Source organism: Athene cunicularia (genome assembly GCF_003259725.1).
Source record: "Athene cunicularia isolate RWA chromosome 9 unlocalized genomic scaffold, athCun1 chr9_part1, whole genome shotgun sequence".
Classification (NCBI taxonomy): Eukaryota; Metazoa; Chordata; class Aves; order Strigiformes; family Strigidae; genus Athene; species Athene cunicularia.
In genome coordinates, this window is record NW_020799110.1 from 8,010,562 (window position 1) to 8,036,504 (window position 25,943).

Here is a 25,943-nt window from a genome sequence, read left to right on the forward strand (position 1 = left end):
AAAAAAAAAAAAAAAAAAAAAAAAAAAAAAAAAAAAAAAAAAAAGAGCTGCAGCAGTCAGGCTTATTTTATTCTTAGGAGACCCATCACCAAGGCAGGCAGAAACATAACCTCCGCAGTACAAGTGAGAGGTGCTGTAGAGGATGATGAAAAATGCAGGAATGCTGGGAATTGAAAGAATTTGCAAACATGCTCTTGTTTCCTTGCTCAGTTGTACTGGTGTCACAGAAATTATGTAAATAGGCTGAGGAAAACTCCTCTCCTCAAGTGGCATGGTTTCTGATGTGGAGCTACTCAGAAAGTTTGTTTGTTTCCACAGCCAGAGGTGCAGACCAGAAGAGAAGTGAAAGCTTGCTTGGCAGACCCCATAAGAAAACATTACTTGCTTATAACAAGAGCTTTCCTTAAAAAACAGAATAAAACCCCAACCAACCAATATTCTTTCAAGAACAGTCTAAATCATTGCAAAAGCTGAGTACAAAGACAGAGGAGGGTTTTGCTGCCCCATCTGGAGTGTGACGCTTAGTTTGGGTTATTTCATTTGGGGAGGAACATGGCAAACATAGAAAAGGATGATTGCACAAACATAAACCATTTTCTTCAATGATGGCTTTCTTCAGTGTACATTGCCCAAACTGTCTCCTTCCAACACCTCTTTGCCCTTGTGCAATCTTCTGAGTGCAGCACTTATCATCGAAGCCAGAGAGGGAAACCTTCCTGTCTGATCCGTGGAAGAGGTTTCTTGTCCTTCACTTTATATCTAAACAGGGCAGTGACACGGAAAGAAGCTGGAAGCAAAGACTCAAGAGAGCAGAGAATGAGAAAAGAAAGGGTTCACTGACTCTGCTCCATTCCTCACTCATGTTAATTGGTTGTAGGCTCCAATAAAATAAAAATCGTTTTAAATAAGGGCGCTTGAAATGACGTGTAAACATTTAGAAAACTCTGCGATGTCCTTCTTCAGAATCAAGCACCAAGTACAAAACACCTCAGCAGAAGCTTTTTTCTTTCCAAATTTATCCTATTGGACTTTGTCATTTTGACACGTATGTTGAAACAATGGAGGTGACAGCTATAATTTGTTGATTTTAGACTATCTCTCAGCTTTATATGCCAAGCTATTACAACAATTTAAACAGGTGACCAGGTGTAGTAACAGCTACACTATGTGACCCTTAAAAATAATCCACCGGCTGCCCTTGAAGTTGATAAAGCACACCTGGGGAATGTACAGTAGCTTGTGAGTTTGGATCCTTCATCTCAGGGGGATCAGACCACTGGGGATTGACCACTCACTGATGACTAATGCCTTCAGCATCCACTCAATACTGCTCCCCTTGGCTTTGAAAGAAGTAAGATTTTGCTGCATGTGTACTGACCTGCTCCCAACCAGCACTCACCAGCTTTGCCATTGCCAGGTTTTTCTGCACAAGAATGACACACCTGATGGTGTCACCCCTGTGACACCCCGCCCAAACACTCGGTACAACACCCAACATCATCTCCTCGGGAAGAGCATCCCAGTGCATACACAGAGCCGCAGCAATGCCTGAAGGCACAAATTCTGAAAACCTGCTTGCACACAGAGGCAACAAAAAGGTCCAGGCAAACAGGTTGCACGAAGCAGGCAGTTCCCATCTGCAGGGCCAAAACTAACATGCCGAACTAGCGACCAAAAAAGCAAATACCAATCCATGTTGCTAGCACAGATTGGGCTGTTGTTATCAACCGAGTAATAATCGTGTGGTACAAAGACAAAACCACAGATAAAAACAACCGTGGCACTGCACCGTGACAAATCTGTCTATAAACACATAGCACAGATATACATTAACGTTATTCCTTACTTGTTTCCAAACATCATCGGTTCAAAACAAGGATTTCTCTAGAAGCTATTTACAAAAATGGTTTAACCATTTTCTTCTAGAAACACCACCGTTTATGCTGTTTTCTCCTACCCATCCATTACACAAGGAATTACACTGCATTCATGCTATGGCTAAAACAATGTTTTCTGCGTGAGCTTTGAATCACTTCTGTTCCTCATGTGAACTTGTGCACTCATGTTTTTCTGCTAATCCTCTTAGGATCACACTGTTTATACTACTTTCCGAGATTTTGGTGCTATTTGAGCTTTAATGACAAATTTAGTCATTATATGTTGTGCCTTGTGAATTACAAAAGCCTTCTAAGGACACATTATCTTTTCTTCTAAATTCTCCTTTAGTGTCCTGCTTTTATCTGGATTCAGTATCTGGAAAAAGAGTGTCCCAATCAAAACAGAATTAAAAATAACTAAATCCTGGATATTCCCCTCAGTAACTAGGCTGCAAAAAAGCATCAGACAATAGTTTTAAAAGCCTAAATTGAAAACTAATCACTCCATTGAATCCTTCCTTTCATTTGGCTAATAGGCATATACAAGACTAGCGGTGATTCTACCACTGCCGTGCTTGGAACATAAACAGAGAAAAATCAAAGTTATTTCTTTTAATCACAGTTCCACAGCAATGTATGGCAATTTTTTAAAAAACAATTCAGCACTTCTACAATAACATCTGCTTCTCAGATCTAACAGAGAAGCTGAACTGATAGAAATACCATCTCAAAAAATTCAATACAAATAAGTGTGAGTGGGGACAAAACATCAGGACCACACACAAGACAACATTAAAAACTGTCATTACCTGCAATGAGTTGGTAACAACAGGGATCCTAGTAACAATACACATAAACTGCACCAACACGCTACTCGAGAAGCACAGCAGCAGCACAGCACTGGAGCACACTCAGATGAAGGGGGGATCACCGAGGGTGTTTTACAAGAAACCTCAACAGGGAACACTCAAAGTAGCCGAGACCTGCCCAGAGACATACCCACCTATATTCCTAAACGCCATATGAAATGGTTTTTCTCTGTCAACTGAAAAAAAAATTTAATTTCCTCATCTTTGTTCTATCGTTAGGTCTTTATCGCATCAGAAAAATGGAAAAACCTGACGCAAGCTTACTTTCTGGATGTATCAAAGAAATGCTTAACTTAAGAAGTTGCACAGCTTTCCACACTTCAGAAATACTCTTTCATACACCAAGCGCCTTTAGGTCTATGGACGTATGTGAACCAACTATTAAAACAAAACAGGATATCTGAGGGGATAAAGAATTAGAACTTGGTAAGTAGACAACACTATTCTGGAGAAAAAATAATCCGAGTATAGGAACCAGAGTGCACAGAAACAGGATTCACTGTGCAATAAGAAACAGGAAAAGTCAGACCAGAGCAAAAGAATACCGTAGCAACTATATACAAGTTTAAACACCAATTTCTATAAAAGTCAAAAATTGAGGCAATCACAGCAAACAGCTTATAGCCCACTGAAAGGAAAGGAAGCTAAAATTGCTGGAGAGGAAACCATCTTAGCCAGCTCTATTAAAAACACATAACACACCAGAGTAATCTTGTCAAGACCAATCAGTTGGTACCACGGGGGAAGGAGGGAGGGTGAGCCATGCTGCAGCACAATTTCACTTGCAAGGCATTTAAATGAAATTCATTAGTAAGTAACCCAATTCACATAAACTGGAAGTTAAAAGATCCTAAAGAATAAAGTTAAATCCAGTCTGGACTGGGAAAGAGTATAAACAGTTACTCCTCAAAGTGCTGAGAGTTACCTGAAGAGACCAAAGCCTCTAGAGCAGTCACAAATCCCACCTCCACAGACTGCTACCTCTAGGATCGGGGCCCACCCATGTAAATTCAAGACAGTTTCTAACTTGTGTTGCTTGTCTGTTTTCTGAAAATAGTGGACATGATGGGTAGTGACATATTGATAGTAACACTAGAATACTGATAGATATATTTTTGTGGTTTTATTCTAGAACTGACTTTTGAATTTAAATCTATTACTACAAAATTAATTAGAAAAAAGCCTGAGAACAACCGCCTGTCAAACTGGGTGCTCTCAGCAGACTCACCTCAAACTGGAAAGAAGAAAAAAAACCCTTTCCTTGTATTAAAAAAAAAAAAAAATCTGATGCATGGCATTTAGGGCCCACTGTTTATTGTCAGTAAGTTTGTGACATATTTCAAATACACTCCTAAAAAATGAAGATACAAAAAACCCCCACACTTAATAAAATTTTTTTTTTTTTTTTTTCCATTGCCTGTCCTCAAGGTAGGAAGAGCCGTATTTCCTGTGATACTAATTCAGCCTGCTCCAGCTTGCCAAATCGACTCTGTCACACTGCTCAGTGACAACCCTTCCCTTTACCATACAGAGCCCGTTAGCTCAGATGAGCCTTCACAGCTGAACGGAGGCAGGCACCTGCTTTTGTCAACATGGCCATGTGTTTGTAGGGAACTGATAGTTGCAAGGTTATCAGAACTTTTCAACTGGTCTCCAATTTGGGGTATGGAACAAACTCAAACCGCTTCCCTGGGAAAAATATCTTCTTCCCTTTCCCATGTTCTGCTAACGGTGCCTGCCTTGTCCAGTTTTTTTTAGATACTCAGAACAAGATATTCCTCTACCTTGGGATTAATGGTGGCCTTGAAGAAGAACCAATCTAGGTTACGGCAAGCATCAGAAATCATTACAGTGGGGCAAAAGCACAACTGTGTGTGTTTCTTAAAGAGCTTAATTTACTGAATCAATTAAAATTCTGTCTCAAATGTGACATGCTTTGGGAGGTAGGATACATGTTTTGAGTAGACACCACATCTGAAACTGCGCTCAAAATGTTTAAATAAGGATATCTCCAAAAATAACAAGAGAGCATGACAATATTGTTATTTTCAATCCTAATGGATGTCACCACCATTCAAGCCCCATCTCTTGTTTCCCTCAGTATCGGTACCACTATTGCCCTTCTTCAGGCAACCAGAAACCAAACAGGGCATTCTTTCAGAGTAAAAGCTTGATGTACATTTTTGTTGAGCCAAGCTAATGAGCTGCAGAGGACATTTAGACAATGCAGCAGGACTTGCGTTCTGCTGCAAAACACAGTGTTTGCAGACAGTTTGACGTCAACAGGCTCAAGAAGTCCCACTGTGGACGCTGACCCTGAACATCACGTACACCCAGTGGTGTTGAAGTTGTGTCTCTCCTCCTACCTGAGAGTATGTTAGGAAGCCTGGTTGCCTTCCCTCTGGATTCTGCAGGAGCACCTTGTAGGATATTTTCCCTCCCAGCGAAGTATCAGGTTTAAAAAAAAGATGTATACCAAAACATTCTAAAAATCCACCTTACTTGTAATATTAGGCTTCTAAAAGTAATAGCACAGTCTTGAAGAGTTGGGATCCAAGAATTCTTTAAATATAGACCTCAAATTTATGAGTTACTTTAAATACTCAAAAGCACTTAAATATCCATAGGTATGAAACCATTTTTCTGAAAACTTAAAAGTCACACCCGAGGTGAAAAGTAAAGTTGGTGGTGGAGCTTGGGCTCATATACTCCAGATGTTCCCGGGATGCAACTCCCCTAAAATAAGGTGCTTATAATGTGTTCCAGATTCTTCCTAAAATTAGTATTACTATTCTGTACAAGGCCACAGAAAAACGTAAGCTTCTCATGCTGCCAAAAAAGGTGACACTGACTGCCCTGAAATCATCCATTAAACATATTGAGGAATAATTAAATATCTTTTCCAAAAATACTGCTCATGAAAAGCTGCTTACAGTCCCGTCTCGCTTCCCAGGAATTTTTCAAAACTGAGTGACATTTGGTGCATAATGTACTCGTGCAGTAGCATCACCTTTCTATCAGATTTCTGTGTCTTGGTCATATACCCACAAATAACCAACAGATTAAGCTTTCTAACAGGCAAACCCTGTGATTAAGCAGCAGTTCAAGTTGCTCAGGACCAAGTAACACACAAGGAATTTTTATCTCCATATCCTACCACCAATAGACAACACCAGCTTTCCTACAAACCCTCCTGCCTCTGCCCTTTCCTTGCTCCCATTATTTCTCTAATGGGTAGTTTTGTGGCATTATATGAGGGCTCTGAGTCACAAGGAGTTAAAACCTATCCAGAGAGCACTGCTGTTGGTCATGCACTGGTTGTCCAGCCATCCCTGCTAAAAGGACAACTTACTCTAACAGAGCAGCTACTGAACTGTGACAAATTGCAGGCTGGGGTATAGGAAAAAAAACCTGTGCCTCTCATTACCATGGCAAGATTTCCTGCTTCACGAGCAGGTAAACCCTCCCTACAGCAGAGGCTAAAAACTTTCAGGGTAGAGGAACAGCACACTCATTCCCAAATAAGCTCCCTCTTGTCTCTAAGAGCTCAGAGGGTGTAGATCACCTGAAGGCTTTGGTTTAGCTTTATTCTCAAGTCATATCCTAGCCAAAAATCTGTTACTGCCTGGGGAGACCTCAGTACCTCCCCCATCTACCCACTCCCAGCTGGATGCACTCACCACTTCCTTTCCCCTAAAAAATGGTATTTACTAGTTTTCTACCACTCAGCTCCTGAAGCATCTTGATGCAGGGTCAGAAGAGGACAGAACAGGCTCAAGAGAGGAATAGGGAACACTGCCCTGAGAGAGAAGAAATGTGGGAACAGCACTGCCCTATAGCTCGGTCGTCAAAATACACTTCTGTTTCCAAGGGATGCCTGTTGCCTTGGACAATGGGGATCCCAGCACAATAATCTCAATGCAAACATAGAATGATGTATTAGGTAATGTGAGTCATACCTGAAATAACACAGACACTAACTGTATATAAAAATATATATATATATATATATATATATATATAAATATTCTGTTGCCTTTTCAAACCATTCAGATACCAGAGCTTAGAAACGATGTTTGTCTGTCACATTGACTGAACAAGGAAATAGGTGCATCAATATTAGATTTACACATGGAGTAAGAGACACCGAAACCTGTTCCAAAGAATAAGCAGCCTACAGTGCAGGTAAACATAGCAAAATATTTACTTTAGCAGTACGGTCACGGAGAATAGCATTTATCAAATAAATGGATTAAAGTAATTAATCAACAGCAGCATTAGACTAATCTAATCATGCCACTTGTTCTTCAACTTTTTTTTTTTTTTTTTAAACAACAGGACCTAAGCATGATCAAAGAAAACAAATAGATTCGATTCATCAATGACAGTATATTCAAGGGATCTGATGAGCATCGGGGAATGAAGCCACAGTAAAGAGGCTCACACAAAGCCCGTCACTAGGCTATGATTAATTGATAACAACCTAACAATGCCCTTATTTAAGTCTGTCATAAGTAGTAAAGTGGGGTTTATCTACATGTATACACTTAAACTATTAAGCTATGTATCTCCCACCCTAGATGGTCTATTCTGAAATTAAAAAAGCTTTTCCTAAAAATGCTGTTCATTATGTTAATTAACATTTCGATTATGTTAGGCCTTCCTACCATAGGAAAACGTTTTCCCTTATTGCAAACGGGTGAAAAAAAAAAAAAAACAAAAAAAAAAAACCACGAAACAAACAATTTGTGGCCAACATGAGTGAAGTCAGTATTTTTGTTTCATTGGAAATATTTTCTGTTCAATTTCCTATGGTCCTTGCAGCTGTACAACTCAATCTGTAGCCCCTTTGAACTAATGTATTACATGTATAGAGCAACACACAGCAGGTGTTTATCCTACAAACAAGTGGAAGGGTGCTTAGATATCCTATTATGCTGCTTTGCAAACCGTGAAAAAACTTGCTGATGTTAGTTCCCCGGTACCTTGTATTTTCCTTTAACAAGATAAAAGATTTACCTAAACAAAATTGCAGGAGACCTCAATGAGACCTGAAAAGTGTCCGTACTAGACCAGGCCAAAGGGCTCCTCGGCCCATTACCCTCGCTCCAGCAGTGACCCACCGGCAGATGCCCAAAGAAAGAGTGAAAACAGCACCAACATAATCTAGTCCCCTAAATAATCTCCTAGCTTCCAGCTATTTTCAACTCAGATGACTTTTCTCAGAGCACAGTTTGTTTGGTTTCTGTGTATTTAGTAACCTCAGAGGAATTACCTGCCATTAACATTTTCAGTCCCATAAACATTTACCATCGTACCTCTTCTGGTGAGCAGTTTTACATATCTGCTCCCTGCTCAGAAGAAAAATAGTCTGCGTCTTTCTGTCTTTACAATTTTATGTATCTGCCTCTTACTATCTTAACTTGACGCTCCTGTAAGAGGAAAGGAACCCCTGAGCCCAGTCATGCTCTCCATGGCTCTTGTGACTCCACAGACCTCAGTATACCCCACTCCCATGCTGTAACTTTTCCTCAAAACACTTGCTGCATGACACAACTGCCTGGTATCTATAGTACATTTTGATATGAAAATCACACACTTTGCATGGGATTAACTGATGTCTCCCATGGTGTTTCCAACCCTCCTGCCCCTTCTGCGTTACCATCTTGATAGGTGGTCAGTAATACAGATCCACTTCTATGACCCACTCATATACTAGCCAAAAAAAATCAAAACAAACCAAAACATTTTTAACACGTTGCTACTGAAGGTGTTCAACTAGGAATGTGAAATGGGGAAGTGAGCATCAAACATGGTAAATGTTAAAATAATGCCATTAAATTTCAAGACTATTTTTGAAAGCATATCAGCCAACATGTGTTCATTAGCATAAGCTCACACCTACAAAAGAGCTGTTTCTTATATACTAGTTTTTAATTCAGGAAGCGATTAACTTCTAAATTTTATCTCCACAGTAATCTGACTAATACTCTTCTCAGTGTCTCACCTTTCCACTCTTATTTTCTCTCTGTTCTTCAGTAGAGCTCCATGTAAACAGGGTTAACATCATCTTGTTTTCTCTGTAATGGGTATGTCCTAATAGTAACTGTAAAGGATGTGTCAACGCTATCAAGAATGACTTGAATTCAAGCTTTCTTAAGCACTTCTGAAGAACTGACACTAAATTCACTGTCTTCAAAAATATCCCAGAAAAAATGAGCTTTGTCAAGCATGTTGTTTTACATTTTCAAAATCAACACAAAAATGGAACTAGTTACTACCCTCTGCATTAAATGTCTTTTTAATCTCAGTGAAAGTCTACCTGATAACTTGGAAAGCTGTTAATGGATCAGGTCTCAGGTACAAGCAAGTAACATCTCCCACCAGAAGAGAGACATCAATTCAACAGGAGAAAAAGTCAAGGGCAAGAAAAGATCTAGGCTCGAGAATTCTACTGAAGATGGTGTAGCTGGAAATACATTTTAAATAACCAGGGAAAACTTCCCCAACACAAAATCATGCAGCTGAAGAACACTTATGAGAAACAGCCTATGCTATGGGGCTCCTGTTAATTTAAGCAAGAGTAAGGACGGACTCTGGAAGGAGTAATTCTGCCTAAGGAGACATCTAGTGTATAGCGTTTGATCTAACAGGGCTTTTCCCTTTCTTTGCTTTTTGATTCTTATCTTTACTGTTTCACACCAGGAATTTGAAACTGGCTGAGCTGCACATGCTACAAGTCTCACTATTCAAACTAGAATAGGATGAAGATAGGATTTCACCATTTGGGAATTTCATTTATAGAATTCTGCCTCTGTAGTTGCCTGCAGAATTCTCCACAACTGCTGACAGGATTGCATGAAGAGGGTGAGTCTGGGGCTTTTCTTAAAAAAAGACAACTCACGTTTATCAGTGTCATCTACTAGACTGATCAGAGAACATAACTAGTCTTGGTCTTTGGGAAAAAAAAAAAAAAAAACAACACTTCTTTAATCTTCCAACTTGTGAAAGACAGAAAATCTACCCACACCTTAAGAGATGCCGGATAGCTACCATCACTGATGCTTGCATGGTTTTTGCTGCTCTGTTACAAATTCACAGACTAGACTGTGGATGCTTTTTAAAAAAGAAAAAATTAAATCACAAATGTCTATACAGTTAAAAAAATTAAAACACATGAAAGCGCTATGTCTGTATTTTCAGTCTGAATATACAGCTATTTGGTTCTTTTTGTTGATGAAGAACAAATAGGAGGCCTGTACATTTTGCTACTTTCTTTTGTGATCATGCTAACACACACTCCTTAACCAAGGAAACAACTGACAAATGCCCAGCTGAGGAATATCAAACAAACAGGTTTGTCAAAAATATTCCACCTAGCAAAAGTATTTCCCCTCAATGTTAGACATGTCAAATATTGGGGTCTGGTTCATCTCCAAACAGAACACTGTCGATTATTTTTAGTCACACCTAGTCAAGGGTTTTTCTTCCCCTCCCCTTTAATTTTTAAGCCTACTTTTCAAGCATGCTTTTTTGCCGTGCTTTTCAGAGTCAGCAGCAGGATTTTAAAATGGAACAATATGATGTATCTAGCACGGATACACAGAACCTATACAGCACTATGTAATAAATGCATAGAACTTGACAGTCCAATAATGATGTATATCTTCCATCAGCCCACAAGTAATAACACTAGGTTTACAAGCGCTGCACTTCAGAAGAAACTGTTTACCAAATCAGATAAAAACAAGGTGGTTTTTATATATATATATATATATATATATATATATATATATATATTGTTGCATGACACTGTACAGCTGCAATCATTTTATCAGACCTTTTCTTGTGTCTTATCATTCTTATCACTACCTAAGGAACAAGCAAAATCTTGGAGTTACAAAAATGTCTCGAATACTAGCACATCTGACCCATTTAACACATAGCAATTTTTTTTACACTAACTTTACCCAGAAATAAATCCACTTGCCATATTCTCACAGGAATACTGCTACTAGACTGATTTTGACACCTTTTCAGAGAAGTCTCATTTGACCCTCTTGGACTGTACATGTAGCAGGCTGTGTGTGCACACCAGAGAAACACTTGACTTTCCTCTCTCCCTCCCCCTATTTTGCTACCAACATTTGTAGACTAAACAAGCTAAGCTTAAGAGCAATTAGTCCTATTTGTTCTTTTGTCAAGTTGAAATAATTTCCTTTTGACATTAACTAAATTAGTTAATGCAATGATTCAGAAAACATTACTAATTTTATCGTTTTGTTTCTAATAATATCCTCCTGCAAAGTAGTAAAAATAAATATGAAACTACATTCACTTATTTTAGCTTCCATATGAAGAGTTAATTTTTATTATTTCAGTATGTAAAGACTTTACTACAAAATTCTTAAGTGACTTGGACAACTGCCAGTCCTCAAAATGACACATGCCACACGTGCTTAACAAATCTTGAAGACAGTGGCTCCACAGACCAGCTACAGACCACCCATGGCCTCGCAGGGCCAAGATGAGCATGGACGAAGGCACGCAGCCACAGCAATGTGCACATATTTCACACCAGAGAAGCAACAAGAGTGTAAAGTTTAGTAATACATGTATGAAAGTGATCTACGAAGCCTCCCATCACTGCATAAAATTTCACTGTCCCAGCACACACTATTGTAGCCATAAACAGTAAGATAAGGAAACAGGCGTGAATTCTAGCAACATGGCATAATGAAACTCAGTATATGCACATACATGATGGGAAATGTAAATAGAAAGACACTTACTTCTTGGCTTGCAATTGCAACCTAGGGATTCAGCTCTTCATTTTTGTTAGTATATAACAAAATTGCCAATAGAGCAATTTGATTTCACATGTAACTCTCCCTGTAAAAATCTCTCATGTGACACATTTTTGAAAGAGAGATGTATTTGCAAAATATTAAAGACAACATTTGCATTTCTTTTGATTAACAAACCAGAACGATACTGCTGAGGATCCAAATAGTCTGCTCATCCTTAGTTACTAGAATCCTTGACCTGGTGAGGTCATTTCAGCAGTCCTATCTGGGGCACTCCACCCAAACCCTCCTGTGGGTTGTCTTTTTGTTCTTTTTTAAATTAACCATTTCTCACTGCTAACTATGAATTAACAGTGATATAAATCAAATTTGAAGGAGAGACATTTCCTAAGTCTCCCAACAGAGAGCTGCAACACTGCCCTTGCTACTGACCCATCAACTACATAAAACTACCAGGATTCAGATGGACTTCACTGTGGCTACTCACAGCCTGGAGATGTGTGGGAGCATTCCCAATACACCTCTTGCAAAGGAAAGGTATGGGCATTGCTTGAGATAAGCAGACGAGTTATTCATAGCGAGAAAGACCCGAAAACGTGCCCCAAAACTGCGGCATGATGAACTTAAAAACTCTGGTAGAGCACAGACACTTTTACCATATCAATATTAATTATGTTTAGAATTTGAACAAAGACTAAAATACAAACCCTACAGATACCACACACTAAATTTTAAACCTCGCTGCTTATTATTTTAACCAACTAGAACAAAACAAAAGTAAGTAGTGGTGCCTAACCAGAACTGGAGTGCAGTAACTGGCTCCCCACAGCTGGGCTGCGGATCCTGCCCAGTACCACGGCCTCACCGGGGAATCACAGCATGAGGGGAATAGAAAAGAAGAAGAGGGAACACCACAGAAATATTTCTGTTTGTTCTTTTTTAAGAGTATTTTTTTCATCTTTGCCAAAAATGTCTATTTTAAAAAAATTTAAATCTTCTGTTACTCTTTAATTGAAATTCTTCACTTTGTTTTGACAACAGAACCCTACTGCAGCATCTTTGGTATGTGTGCTAACTACTATTCTCTTAAGAAAACAAAGCTTTTGCAATGATACAGTTTGTCCTGGATCATATAATTTTAAGGCTGAGATTAAAAGACATTGGTTGATATCAACCAGATCTGAAAGAAAGAGAGAAATCCAGAAATCTCACTGATGCCCTAAAATATCTGGCCGAGTCGGACAGAGGGTGCACGTGCTCTGATACACGCCACATGTCTTGTAAAAGCCCCCTGAGGGAATGGCTGCATGGAGTCGCATGGGAAATCCTTCAACCATAGGAAAAGCTTCAAAACTCAGGAACACAACACCAATGTACAGGAAATCACACACCACTGTTTCCACTTTCCATAGAATAACATGCAATGCTTGAGACAAGCAGGCAAAAATAATGCACTACCCCCTCCCTCATCTCTTTGGAAAGTACCAATGGTCAGAGAACAACCCAGTATCGAACTATTTACAGCTTCAGAAATTAAAACTAGTATTTCAAACTGAGCAAAACCACACCCAGAGGCAGTGCACTCAGGAAAGTGCTATTCTGTGTTCTCAGCAATGCTCTTACACCCGGACCACTGACCCCAAGGCTTCACTGCTGCTGGCAGAGCTGAGCCCCAGACAGGGCCCACTTAGGCCAGGGTGTTTTCTAAAGACATACCACCTGTTAAGATGGAGTTTAAATTTTAATTTCGAATTCAATTTAATATTTTGGCAACCTATACAAAAAAAATCTGATTTAAACCACTATAATAATTTCAGACAAATTAAATATTCAAGCAATACATTAAGTTTTAAAGAAAGCTAAGCCACTGATGGAACTGCTGGAAATCACAAACACAGCATTCACAAAGAGCATTTATTACAAGTGTTAAGTAGAAAGATTTTACAGTGGCATGGAAATTATTTTTAATAACTCAACTAGTTTGCATTCAACTAGCTTTAGTACATTCAAGGATAAGAAGTTTATCTGCCAACTGTAAGACGACAAACCCCCACTAATTCTGAAAAATCAGTTCAATTCACTACTTACAAAATAATACTTTTTCCTAGTTTTAAATGCAAAAGTTTTCATAAATAGTCCGTCTTTATCCAGTACACTGGAACAGTAAAAACAAGTGAAGATTTTCTGCATTAGATACCCGCTTTCATCTAAATGCGGTTTGACACAATAAGTAAGAAATATGCTATTCATCAACTTGCAACTTCATAAGTCATGAAAACTTAAATAATCTGTATCAATGAAGGCTAAGTTATATGCTTTAACAAAAGCAGAGCAAAGCAGTAAATCAGCCGGATTAGCAAAAGAAATACTGGTTTTACCACAACAACTCAGTACTAGCAGCAAATCAAACATTTTAATAGACTGCAGCACAGTTATTTTCTCAACAAAGTTTGATTTCTCTGAACCCAAACCACAATTAGAATCAATTTCTTCAAACAAGGGCTTCTGGGTGGTGATCAAATTGTTCTTGGTTTGGTCCGCCCTGGGCCTAGCAGACACTTCTTCTGGTATCAAAGAGTCAAAGGTGTAAATTAAGGCTTGAAAGACCCCCTTAAATCAACATCTATAACACGTCTTGATATTCAAAGAACAGTCCAATACTTTAAAGATTTTAAACAGGGCAGCAAAGGCATGCAGCAATAGGTAGTCTCTCTCTTTCTGGGTGAAAGTCACTGATAACAGATCCAAGGAGAAGCGTAGCAGGACATACCCACACCCTGAGGTGGCTAGTGCTCCTTCAAAGGTAAAAGAGTGAGCACCAAATGATGAAGGAAGTTTAACTGCTCTGTAAACAGCCACGTGACAGATTAGGAGCTCTTAGATGTTGGTATTCTGGAAGACTGTAGCTTCTACACTGCTGAACAGAAGAATATCATTTATACAGTGATAGCATCTATTACAGTTATTTGTACTGTGATGGCGCTGGAGTCCCAGCTGTGAATAAAAGCCCCAATGTGCTAAGCAAAGATAGAATACACCTGTAGTTTAGAGATAAAGGCAAATTCTGCAGAGATGTAACACAAGGGAGCACAAAGTGAACAGAGCAGCAAGAGGGGTAAAGGGGAGGTGATGGACACCCCACACTGCACACCGGCTGCTTCTGCTTCTTGGGATAGCCTGAACCTCTCCAAACTGCAAAGCACTGCTGACAAACACAGGTTTAAGCTCTTTGACGTTGGGGCAGACAATCTCTGAGTGTCCAATGCAGCAGGCAGGTCTAGAGGTCAGGCAGAACGGAAAGGAGAGGGTCCTCACAGAGGGCATCACTGCCCTCCTGCAGCCTGCCACAAGGCTATTGATTATGCAGTGACTGGGCTCCCGCTGCGATTTACATTGAAAAAGAGAGAGATTTGTAATAACCTCTACACATTCATCTTTACACTTCGTGAAATCAAATCAGCACTTGAAGAGCAGGCACTGAACAATGTACAGTACCTGCAAACTGCATTCGCAAGTTCTCAGGTGTTGGAATTGCTCCTTCTCCTGCCCTGGTAAAGGACTGCTTTCTAAATTAATTTTAAACATATATCAGATTGTCAAACATCCACAATTTAGAAATCTGAACTATTTTGCAATAGTCAAATTTGCAGCCTTATTTCCAGCGATTAACAGATCACAAAGTTAGAAATACAGTCAGTATTTAGGCATTACCAATTCGGGTTTTGGTTTTGAAGTTTACCTTTACCATTTCATTCTAATCCAGCAAACATTCAATATTAAATAAAACACAAAATTGTATCTAGATTATGTAATCTTTAAGTAATTACACTGAGAAAGGAGAGAATAAGAAGGTAAATGTCACAAAGTCATCTATTTTAACTGTACCTGCAAATATTTTTGTATTTGGTGTACATTCAAAACTAATATTTTTATACTTCATTTCTGTAATTCATATGCAGCAGTGCCACATTTGCTCTTGTTTCTGCAGGCAAGTGTTACCCAAAAGTTCATTTTGGATATCATAAAATCTCAGCTAACAGACAATCAGCTTGTACCTATCACCCAGAAGTTTCTTTACAGTTCCTCCTCTGTATCCCATCTAGAATATCAGTAAGAAACACCAATGACCAGACCAAGAGGACTGATTTTACTACAAACAATGTCAGAAGAATAATAAAGTTGTTCCCCTTTGTACAGTAGCAAATAAGGAATCAATAATAATATATATACATATTATAAAAAAAATCTCAGAAATCCCCTTCTGATTTTAGGTTTCACTGTCTTATATACCTCAAAAATGTGAAAGGGATCCTGAAAGATCAATACAACCCATGAGACAGTAAGGTGCAGAAATAATTTTTTTTTTTTTTTTTTTTTTTTTTTTTTTTTTTTTTTTTTTTGTTATGGTAAATTGTCCAGTAGCAAACACTGCGATAAAGAAACCAGATCTTCGTACAGGCAACAAAATAGCTTATAAATCAAGCATTTCTAAACCTCTCATATCTTCAAATAGGAAATGTGGTAAAAAAAATGCATGCCAGAGAAATTGTGTCCTAGTGGACATTCAGGTTTTTCTCATTTCAAGTAAAAACTTCTATTAAAGGAATCTGAGGATTTATCTCTGGGCTTTTTTTCCCCCCTATCTTTTTAATTTTTAAAGAGCTTTCTGAAAATTTGTTTTGCATTGAGTATCACTGCTTGAGGACGCGAAAGGAAGAGGTCAGTACACTTTGATCAGCAGATACAACCCTTTCACAAGTTTCGGGAGGATTTCACTTATAACAACTTTAAAAACCTTCAGATCATAGCACCAAAGTCTCATTTCAGATCATTCGTGGTTTGGAGACACTGGGGATTTGTGTTCTGCCAAGTCATTCCTTCTGTGAAGTAACTGAGCTCAGACACTGGAGTCCCTCGGCAGAATGTGCATAAAAGGATCCAGCAAGACAGGACTGGCATCTAATTGCCACTCTGGCTCCATCAACATGCTGTCGGATTCACTTTTATTCACTTCAGTGCCTGAGAAATTTCCAAACAAGGGAGAAAGAATCTGCCAAACTCTGATGTACATCCACACCACAAGGACACTTACTGGACTGTTTCTAAGAATGGGACACCATTTGGGAAAGCTAAGAAAACAACTCATTAGAGCACCAGGAGAAAATCCTTTTCTCCTAGGACACTGCTGTGCCATCTAATAGAAAATGCTATTAAACAAAAATGACTGACTGCAAACAAACACAGATAATTTACTGAACAAAAATTACCTTGCAGTTAAGAGACAATATAAATTACCATATGCAGACAACTAGTATGCCAAAAGGGCAGGGGGAATGGCTGCCCCACTAAAATAAAGCAGCAAATGCTAAAGACGGTTACTATGTTTTGATTTTAGCAATAGAAATTTAAAATAATCCAAAGTTGAGGATGTAATTGCCAAATGGAAGAAACAAACAACACAGAAAAAGAATAATCAAGACTGGAGAAAAGGAGATTATCAAAGGCACCTGCTATCACAAGAATAGAAATGAGATCTTCAGAAACCCTGAAGGACTCCTTACAGAAAAGAAACAGTAAAAACTACAGAAAACCCAAGAAAGTGATCATTACTGATTTGATCATTTTAGCATACAGAGATGTACTAGAAATGGTAGAGAACTGCCACAGGGAAAAAAAAAAAAAAAAAAAAAAAAAAAGGGAGGGTGGTGGGGATGGTGTCCTGTATTCATCTTGCCTATGCCACGCGTGCTAGATGTGCTCCCCAACTTTGCCGCCTGCACCCAAACCCCCGCAACCTGTTGGATCTGTAGTAGCTGCATCACTCTCACACTTCACAGCTACAGTGCTCCAGGAAAACAAAGACACCAGGGTGTAAACATTTCTCTGAGACTAATGCATCATCCTCTAAAAGATTTCCACCAATTGCACTGCTGATGGCTCCAGCCCCAAGTCAGCAATATTTCTTTATTCAGAGCAGAAAACGCACTGTGTCAAAAAAAGCGCAAGGGTTTCACTGTGCTTTTCTGCTCTGATCAGAGTGCTGTTTATTCCATCCTTTCCCCCCGCCCATACACACTACAGAGTACTTCGGTTGCCCCTCTAAAGGATTATGTTCTCAGAATACAGGCCGATAAAACACGCTGAATGCACTACTGACTTCCACAAACTATCAGGTATCTCTAAAACCGAACAGTTTCTGTAACAATCTTACTTACAGAACTTAAAACCCCCACAGAAGGAGAATCCTGTTTGATGTTTGACTGCTCTACTGTAGGTATCCCAGATACAGTGCAAATATTGTTTTAAAACAAACAGAAATCCTATACATTTCTGCTTGTTCACAAGATGATCAAAACCAGTGAGAAGTTTTGAGGCGGGGACTATAATTTTGTTCATTCACCCCCTGCATCCACCAACTCCTTGAGTTCATGCAGGAACTCCCAAAGCCTTTAGAAAAAACAGAAAAGCCCGCTGGGAAGGGATGGAGAGAGCACACATTATTTAATAACCAGAAACTAAGTATGAGAGACCTTTCTGGTTTTATTTTTAGCACAATATATCTGTTGGTTGAAAGACTGTATTTTAACACTGAGAGGAATGTAATGGGAAATTTATTTTAAGCATACAGTTCTAGCAGGTCATAAAGATTGTATCATTATCCTCCTTGGACAGTAATTGGCAATAAGAATACATGCTCTTCTCTTGGTTTTTGTTTCATTGATGAGTTGTGAGGAAAGAGAAGTGCTGTTCATCCAACATGCTGTTTATTTAATATTCAGCTTTCTTGAACTCTTCTTCTTATGCAAAGCACAAATGCTGATGATCAATTATTTTAGCAATCATAATTCAAGCTGAAATTTTACACTCTGTAAACACATTATCATGACCACCACATTATGCATTTGAAAAATTCCAGTTGCAGCAACCCATACCAATGAACACGCTGCATTAGGTTTACAGTAAAATTCTGTTCTAACTAGATGTGCAAAGGCGGGTTTTTTCATAACAGTAAAATGAATGTAACACACATATATACTGAGTGTTTTTCTATGTGGTGTACAAATGGACACATTCATACACGAAAACATTCACACACTTGCTTTAAACATTGAATAAAAGTTAAAAATATTTATATTTATCTCTACCAAGAAGTTATTTCAAATACTACATTTTGTGGTTTTAAAATTAAATTACCAGATAAGCTAAAGAAGTCAAAGGGAGCTGCTGTCATTTTTGTAGGAAAATTTCCTATAAACTTCATCAGGTTGATGACAAAGAGAACTGAGTTTTCCTGAAGCAACCGGTAGATCTTTGGGAGCAATCTAGAACGCCCTCACAATTAGTGGGTGGCCTAATACATCCCAAAATGTAAGTCTATAATTAAATAAAAATTTGCAACATTCAGTTTAGACCTTTTTATGAGTATACTTAATGCACATATAACTGGGGTGTAACACATATCGCGTTACACTTTGCTGATAAACCATAACTTTTCAAATCCACGTTTCATGAAAATGCTCAGCAAAGAGTTTGACATTTAATGATGCAAATAATAGTAAAAGCCTAAACAGGGAAAAAGTGGGCCTGTTGCTGACGGAGGTGGATGATTTAGTGACAGCAGATGGAGATAAGGCTGAGGATCATATCGGGGATTATTTCATACCACCCGACCCACGGGACCAGATGGGCCGTGTCCAAGGGTGCAGAGAGCCAAAGCCATAGCGAGGCCACTATCATGTTAGAAAGCTCGTGGAGATTGAGAGGGTCCTCAATGACTGCTGAGAGGCAGATCTTGTGCCATCTTCAAAAAAAGGAGGCCAGTACCACATGGCACACTGCAGCCATCTATGCTGGGACGGGTCCTGTTCGACATCTCTATCAATGATGGAGAAAGCAGGGGGTGCACTCTCATCAAGCTTTCAGATAACACCGGTTTGGGGTCAACTAGCCGCTACGCCTGAGGGCAGCGCTGCCCTCCAGAGGGACCAGGAACCCACTGCCATTCAGGAGGACAAGGGCAGAGCACTGCTCCGGGGAGGGAAGAGCCCTTGCGTCGCCCCAGGCTGGGACCCGCGGCCAAGGAGCATCTCTGATGAGAAGAGAAGAGCCTGCGGGTCTTGGCAGGCAGCAAGCCGAGCGTCAAGTTTTGTACTTGCTGGCCTTCTTTATCTTACAATGGTTTATTCTGTCTATTCACTGCCTTTGGAGTATTTGACTTTGAAACCGTAACAACGTTATTTCAGCAGTTCTTTTATAAAATAAAGTAGCCCTGGTAGAAAGCATGACGCCAGCACATCCATGTCCAGTAGATCCTGCTAGTTGCAGATTTGCTTCCAAAATGCGTGCTCTGTCTTCAGAGAGAGAAAGAGTGCAGAGCCTTCAGCAAAATGACTGAAAATTGTGATTCCTATGTCTATAATTAAGCCACGATTGACACTTTAAGGAGCACGTTCTACAGTGCATGCTGCAAAAGCGAATACTATGTGTATGCAAGTGCCACATGGTGACTGCAATGAGCATCTATGCTCATCTGCCAAAGGAGTTCCTTGAATTTGTAGTTCACTCCGATTCCTTATCAACCATATTAAAAATCAAGCAATTACAAGGTCCCATAAATAAGTGACTATTTGGATTTTCACTAATACGGTACTTAACACACAAAACAAAATTAATTTATTTCCGCATGCAAAAATCTGAATGCGTTGGGAGAGACAGCGCATGCTCACACACACTTGGAGCTGAGCAAACTGTTACAAATTTACTGGAAAAATTGTATACTGGGCATATGTAATAGGCAATTTGTGAACACATAACTGCTATTTTGAACCCAAACCAAAGCAAATCTATCCAAGAAACATGTTCATATAAACACACTATTTTATACATTTGTATATATGCACACACACACTTTTAAATATTTTATATAGAAGCACATTTTGAAAGCATGAAAAACAAGGCATACTGGGGACATAAAAAGCCCTGCTTTGTTTCCCCTAGACACAAGGCGAGCTAAGCACGTGCGCCCACACTGTAACCAATGCCCCCCCTCCAGAGTTATCTTTTGCCGAGAAACAGAACAGCAGCTGCACAAAGAGAAAGTTAGAGGTTAAACCGTGAATATCCGGAAGGAAGAAAAAGAGGCAAGGAACTTCAACATGAGTGTCTTCCCAGGCTTGAACACGAGCCCTATCTTGCTAATACTCCAAGATATAACATTCATCATATGAGCACACTGAACTAAGTGACGTATTTTAATTGTATAAGCACAAGGCTTCTAACAGTTATGTAGATAAAAATCAAGTTTGGAGTTGTTAAAAGGTATTCTCTTAAAAACCGAGGTTTAAACCACAACCTGAGGTTAAAGTGGATTTAATTTGGCAGGGTGATGTTTATAGTGTTCCTCGAATTCTGAAATACCTGCAAAATTCCTCTTTTCTCATTAGCTAAATATCTGCTTAGTGAAAAATTTCTTCCCACAGTAAAACTCGATTTCCTAACATAAAAAATTAAAAATATCATAAACAGTCACAAATTAAGGTTTCAAAAAAAGAATCTATGACATGTACCTGAGCAATACTTGGTAGATCACAACATGCTCTCATAACAAACACTTTGGAAAAGGTTAATTAAAGCACATACTTGGAATATTAGCTGAAGGGCTGACTGACATACACCAATTTCCATTGCTCTTCAATAGAAATCCTCTTGCCTAAGCCTGCACAATCAGAACATCTACTCCTTAAATAATCAGGAAGAAAAGTGAGAACATTTTACTTCTTGAAGCTTCAGTGTACATTCCAGGGCTCCTCATGCTTTAAGCAAATGACAATAAAAACCAGATGTATTCTTATTTCAAAAATACTTTCATAGGCTTAGAGACTGTGATTGTACATCTCCAAAATGCTCAAGTACATACATATACAAGATGCAAAACATGAGTGCCACTCATTAAAAAAACCCACAGTTTTTCATTGGTTTATATGCCCCTATCTTGACATAGATTTAATTAGGTTCTACCTAAATTCTTCAGTCCTTTCAGCACAGCACTTCTAAAACACAGCCTAACCCATCCATCCATGCAAGTGGAGTTCTTATCCAGACTTTCATTATCTCATGTCTGAGCTTATGCTGGTCCTGGCAAAAGCAAACTTGTCCCACTCAGATCCACTTAGGAACCTTCCGAAAAGATCATTATCTTTTATCTTGCTACATCTCTTTGTACTCCTTCAGCAGCTTCACTTTGCAATACCTCAAACATAACACACTTACTAGCCAAGAAGGGCCTCTGTACTTTGCTTATCACTGATTTGGTACCAAAGAGCTAACTTCACCTACCTCCAAATGGCTAATGATGCACTTGATATATTTTCAAATGAGCATCAGCATGCTTTCTCACACAGTGCTCATTAGAAGAGGTGCTCCCAAATTTACAAGCCTCTTCTGACTCCCTTTTCAAAAATCTCCTTTTCCATGTCAGCTACAAAAACTATGTGTTCAGTAGCTCCAGGTGAAGTTTTCTTCCATGAATGTATATAATTGCTTTCTGAATTTTAGCATTACCATGCTACAAGGCAAAGAACTCTGCAGAAATATTCTAGGAAAAAATACCTGTGTTTATTTTGGACATCACTTTTATTTGACACCTTCAGTCTTTACATTAAGAGTAACAAAAAAATCACTCCCTGATTACCTTCATCACATATCCTGGTTTTACAGACCTCTCCCATCACCTCACCCAGCTGTTGCTGGGTTCCTCCCATCCAAACTGGAGACTACTCTTCTGCTTAAGGAAACTCTTCCATTGCTGATCCTGACTGCAGAGATGACCTTACTTGTGAACCTGAGCAGACACTTCGCTAAGTTTCTAGTAAAGACTTAAAAAGAGGGAAGTTTGTTTTCTCATCAGCAGGACAGGCTCCTGGAATCGTTCTACCTCAGGGACATAAGATGCTGAGTCCAATGTACAAAGAAAGGTGTCAGCACTACTAATTTCTGCTGCCAGGAAAAGAGAGCTGCTCCGTATTGCCTATGGCAGCAGAAGGAAAAGGACAGCAAGGAATACTGGAGACTCAAATCCTCCCCCAGCTGCTATAGTTGTTCAGTCTCCACACCTTGTCTTACTACCGTGAAAAAAGAATTAGATTTTCTCTCAAGGGTCGAACTTTACTAGGGATGATGACGTAGCTGTGACTAACCAGTAACCTGCAGGGGAGCTACGGACCTGGTTCCTGTCTACTTTGGTAGAAGCTCTATTGGAACTGCTGTTAGAGCCTAATCTGCCTCCTGGTCCAATTCCTTATCCTGCAAAAGCAGGAAAAAAGGATCAAGTTCCTGCTATAGGCAGCAAAAGGGAATGGCTGCGTAAGGAAGTTCAACATGCATGCCTCCATTAATTCACTAGATGAGCAACAGTACCGCAGTAACATCCTAATAAATTCATATTTTTAAGTCAGGAAATCCATTTCTGGTACAGATTTGAAGTTGACCAAGACACATATTAATGAGATTCTCTAGTACTGGTTTTCTTCCTTTAAGTGTGAACCTGTTAGCTTGGTAAACACACTGAAAGGTTTTACGGTTTGACTGCTTTATGGTTAAATAATTTTATATCCTTTTCTGAGATCTCGCATCTGTTTAAAGAACTACTGCCTAGTGAGTCACAGATATTTCCACAGCCCTAGCCACACTCAACCACCGTTATTTTTCAGTTTTTTCAGTCTCCAAAAGAAGCAAGATGATCATTAAATACAGCATCAGGGAAAATAAAATCCATGTTGCCTCACTAAGTTAACATTGCACATCCAATAAAAATAATAATTTCAAAAATTATGAAATCTTTCAAACAATTTTATCTTTGACGTTTCCCATAGTTTCTCTTACTACACTTAGCCATTTTTTCATGTTTCTCTTAACAAGGCTTGCATGGGATGACCTAGTTTACTTGCACTCCTCCCAAACTGTGAAGTAGAATGTGTTAACATAAACCAAATGGTCCCAGTCATTTTGAAACAAGCTTCTCCTCTGCCAGCTACTCACCCTCTGCCACCTCTGTCTACTACCTTGACACTTTCCAGCCATTTCTCCTCCCAGGCCTTTGCTGCCATCTTCCTTGTTCTCAAATCTTGCCACCCCAAATACCCGATACCTCCCTGCTTTTTTTCCTAGGCTGGTGCCACTTTCTTCTCCCTCCCAGGCCAAGCCTTGCAACCCCAAGCAGTTGGGTTCCACCTTACAACCAGTTGTTCCTCACCTCTAATGTCACCAAACATCGCCGTGTGGGAACCAGCAGCTCAAGCTCCTGTGAAGCCAAGTGCTGCTCATCAAGCCCAGGGTGGCTGGCTCTGCTGCTGTTTAAATGACTGCAGTTTGCCTCCCGGCTGTGTGGTCAGCCAGAGAGCACAGCCCAACAGACACCATCCCTTAGCACCCATCATGCGCCTGTAGAGTGATTGAATGCCCTAGGCGAGGGAGAGAGCCCAGCTTGGATTTAGTGCCAAATCACAGAGGAGAGGTCAACGTATCGCCTATCCCACTGCTGAACAGGAGAGTGAGAGCCTCATACACTGACCCAGTGAAGGTGTCAGTGCCACCCCTGGCATACGGCATTACTCAGGTTACTATTTTCATCTTTGCTAAAGCAGTATCTACGGTAAGACAGCAGCCCAAAAAATTGCATAATATAACATGGCGGGGGGCAGGGAATAAAAAAGAAACAAACAAGTAACAGCAGTGAGGAAAAGGCCTTTAAAACTTTTGTACTGCTGTAGCTTTGTTCTGCTATTCAGAAAAAAAAAATACTAAACAACCTTGCAATAAGCTGCCCGAAGCAAGCTATTTTCAAGTTTCCTCTAGTTTAATGACTACTCATTTCCTCACTCCAGAGGCATACCTCTAAGTGCCACAGGCCATATAGAAGCAAACAAGCGCCTGTGGTAGTTAGGAGGAGAATATTCAGTGAACACTGGCCCATTAAGTGCAAGCCTGAAGGACAGATTACGAATTGCCAACAGGATCCAATGAGAGAGATGCAAGAGTTTGCCGTTCACACAAAACGCACACTCCTATGTCAGAAGTTCACAGCCAGAAAACATCATGGGAGTTTGTATCCTCAAGTTTAATGGAGGTTGTTTCATGTGTTGTGAAGTTTCAGAGGACACAAGATCAATCTGCAGGAGCCCGGAGTCTTAAGAGTCTGGGCCCATGGAGTACCCCCATGCTAAGAACATAAAGGAACTAGATCTAGTGTACATGACCCATGGTCGTGGCAGTAAAAGACACCTCACCCAGCACCCTCATGAGTAATACATCAAATCACAGCAGTAGGTTGGTCCACCACAGGAGGACTGCAAGGACAAACTTCAACATACTTTTTCCTTTTATATCTGAAGAGTGAATGGCTTGAGAAGGACACTAGACAAATACGTGGCTAGCAGAGATGGTTTCTCATCGCACTTTGCACTGGAATAATTTGAAATTCTCACAATGACAAATACTGTTCCTTGTATTGCAATGGTTTTTTGCCACAAATGAGAGCCTTTTCCCATTCTCTCTGCAACCACACTGAGGAGTCCAGCTGAACGAGGTCAAGGGCTATTCCAGCTGAACATGAAACACCACAGCAAACTGCCATACAAGACAAAGGGAGGAGGTGGTACAAAATTATGTTGCCAGATTGAATTTGCACAAAAAAAAGCCCAAAAGGAGCAGCTGTGATCTGGCACACGCCACGTTTGATCACACACTACCTCTCCTCCAAAGGCAAGCTTATCAGTCATGTCTTGCCCTTGCAGATTTCCTGGAAATAAGACAGTCAAAAAAGCTCAATGGCAACTCACCCATTAGCACGAACATGGAGCCCCAGCCTAAGTCTAGTTTTGTTTGGGTTTTTAGGTAGTTTAAGTAATTTATCTAGTCTTCACATCAGACTAAAATGGAGACAGAGAATGCAGATGGGATTGTCATTTTCCATTTGGCCATGTACTAAGGGCAACTGTTACAGGAAGCTTCAACTGTAACAGAGAATGGGGGTTCTTAAATACCTACCCTCTGAAACTGTACAGCTGTCTACAGCTGTTGCTCAGAGTAACTAGTAAATAATACCAAAATCTCCTACTGCCACTCAAAGCTTATAATTTCCAGGAGCATGCAGTTCAGCAAAATACAACAGAAAATGATCACTGATCAAGAACACGTCCTGCTACTGCACAGGACAGCCCTGAACCAGAAGTCACAAGCAAGGAAACCTAATACAATCCCCTCCACACAAACACAATGCTTCATGTGCTGGACTGAACAACTCAAAGATTCGGTCTCTCCCAGCTACCACACTTCTCCACCCGCTACTCTTTTCTTAATTCATTGTGTAAACTGACACCACCCTCCCCAAGCCA

General features: G+C 39.7%; 1 protein-coding gene across 8 annotated transcripts in view; it reads right to left on the bottom strand.

The window, feature by feature from the left end:
• The window catches only part of TBL1XR1 (transducin beta like 1 X-linked receptor 1), a 129,011-nt gene that overhangs the window by 69,872 nt on the left and 33,196 nt on the right, over window positions 1-25,943 (bottom strand). For 2 of the 8 annotated variants that reach the window (XM_026854683.1, XM_026854679.1), the window contains exon 1: window positions 23,804-23,945. The exons of 4 other annotated variants lie outside the window; for them this stretch is intronic. The gene's annotated coding sequence lies outside the window, so the exon portion shown is untranslated. Of the gene's footprint in view, window positions 1-1,846; window positions 1,868-23,803; window positions 23,946-25,943 lie in introns of those variants that run through there. 2 more of the 8 variants (XM_026854684.1, XM_026854681.1) reach the window with 2 other exon arrangements.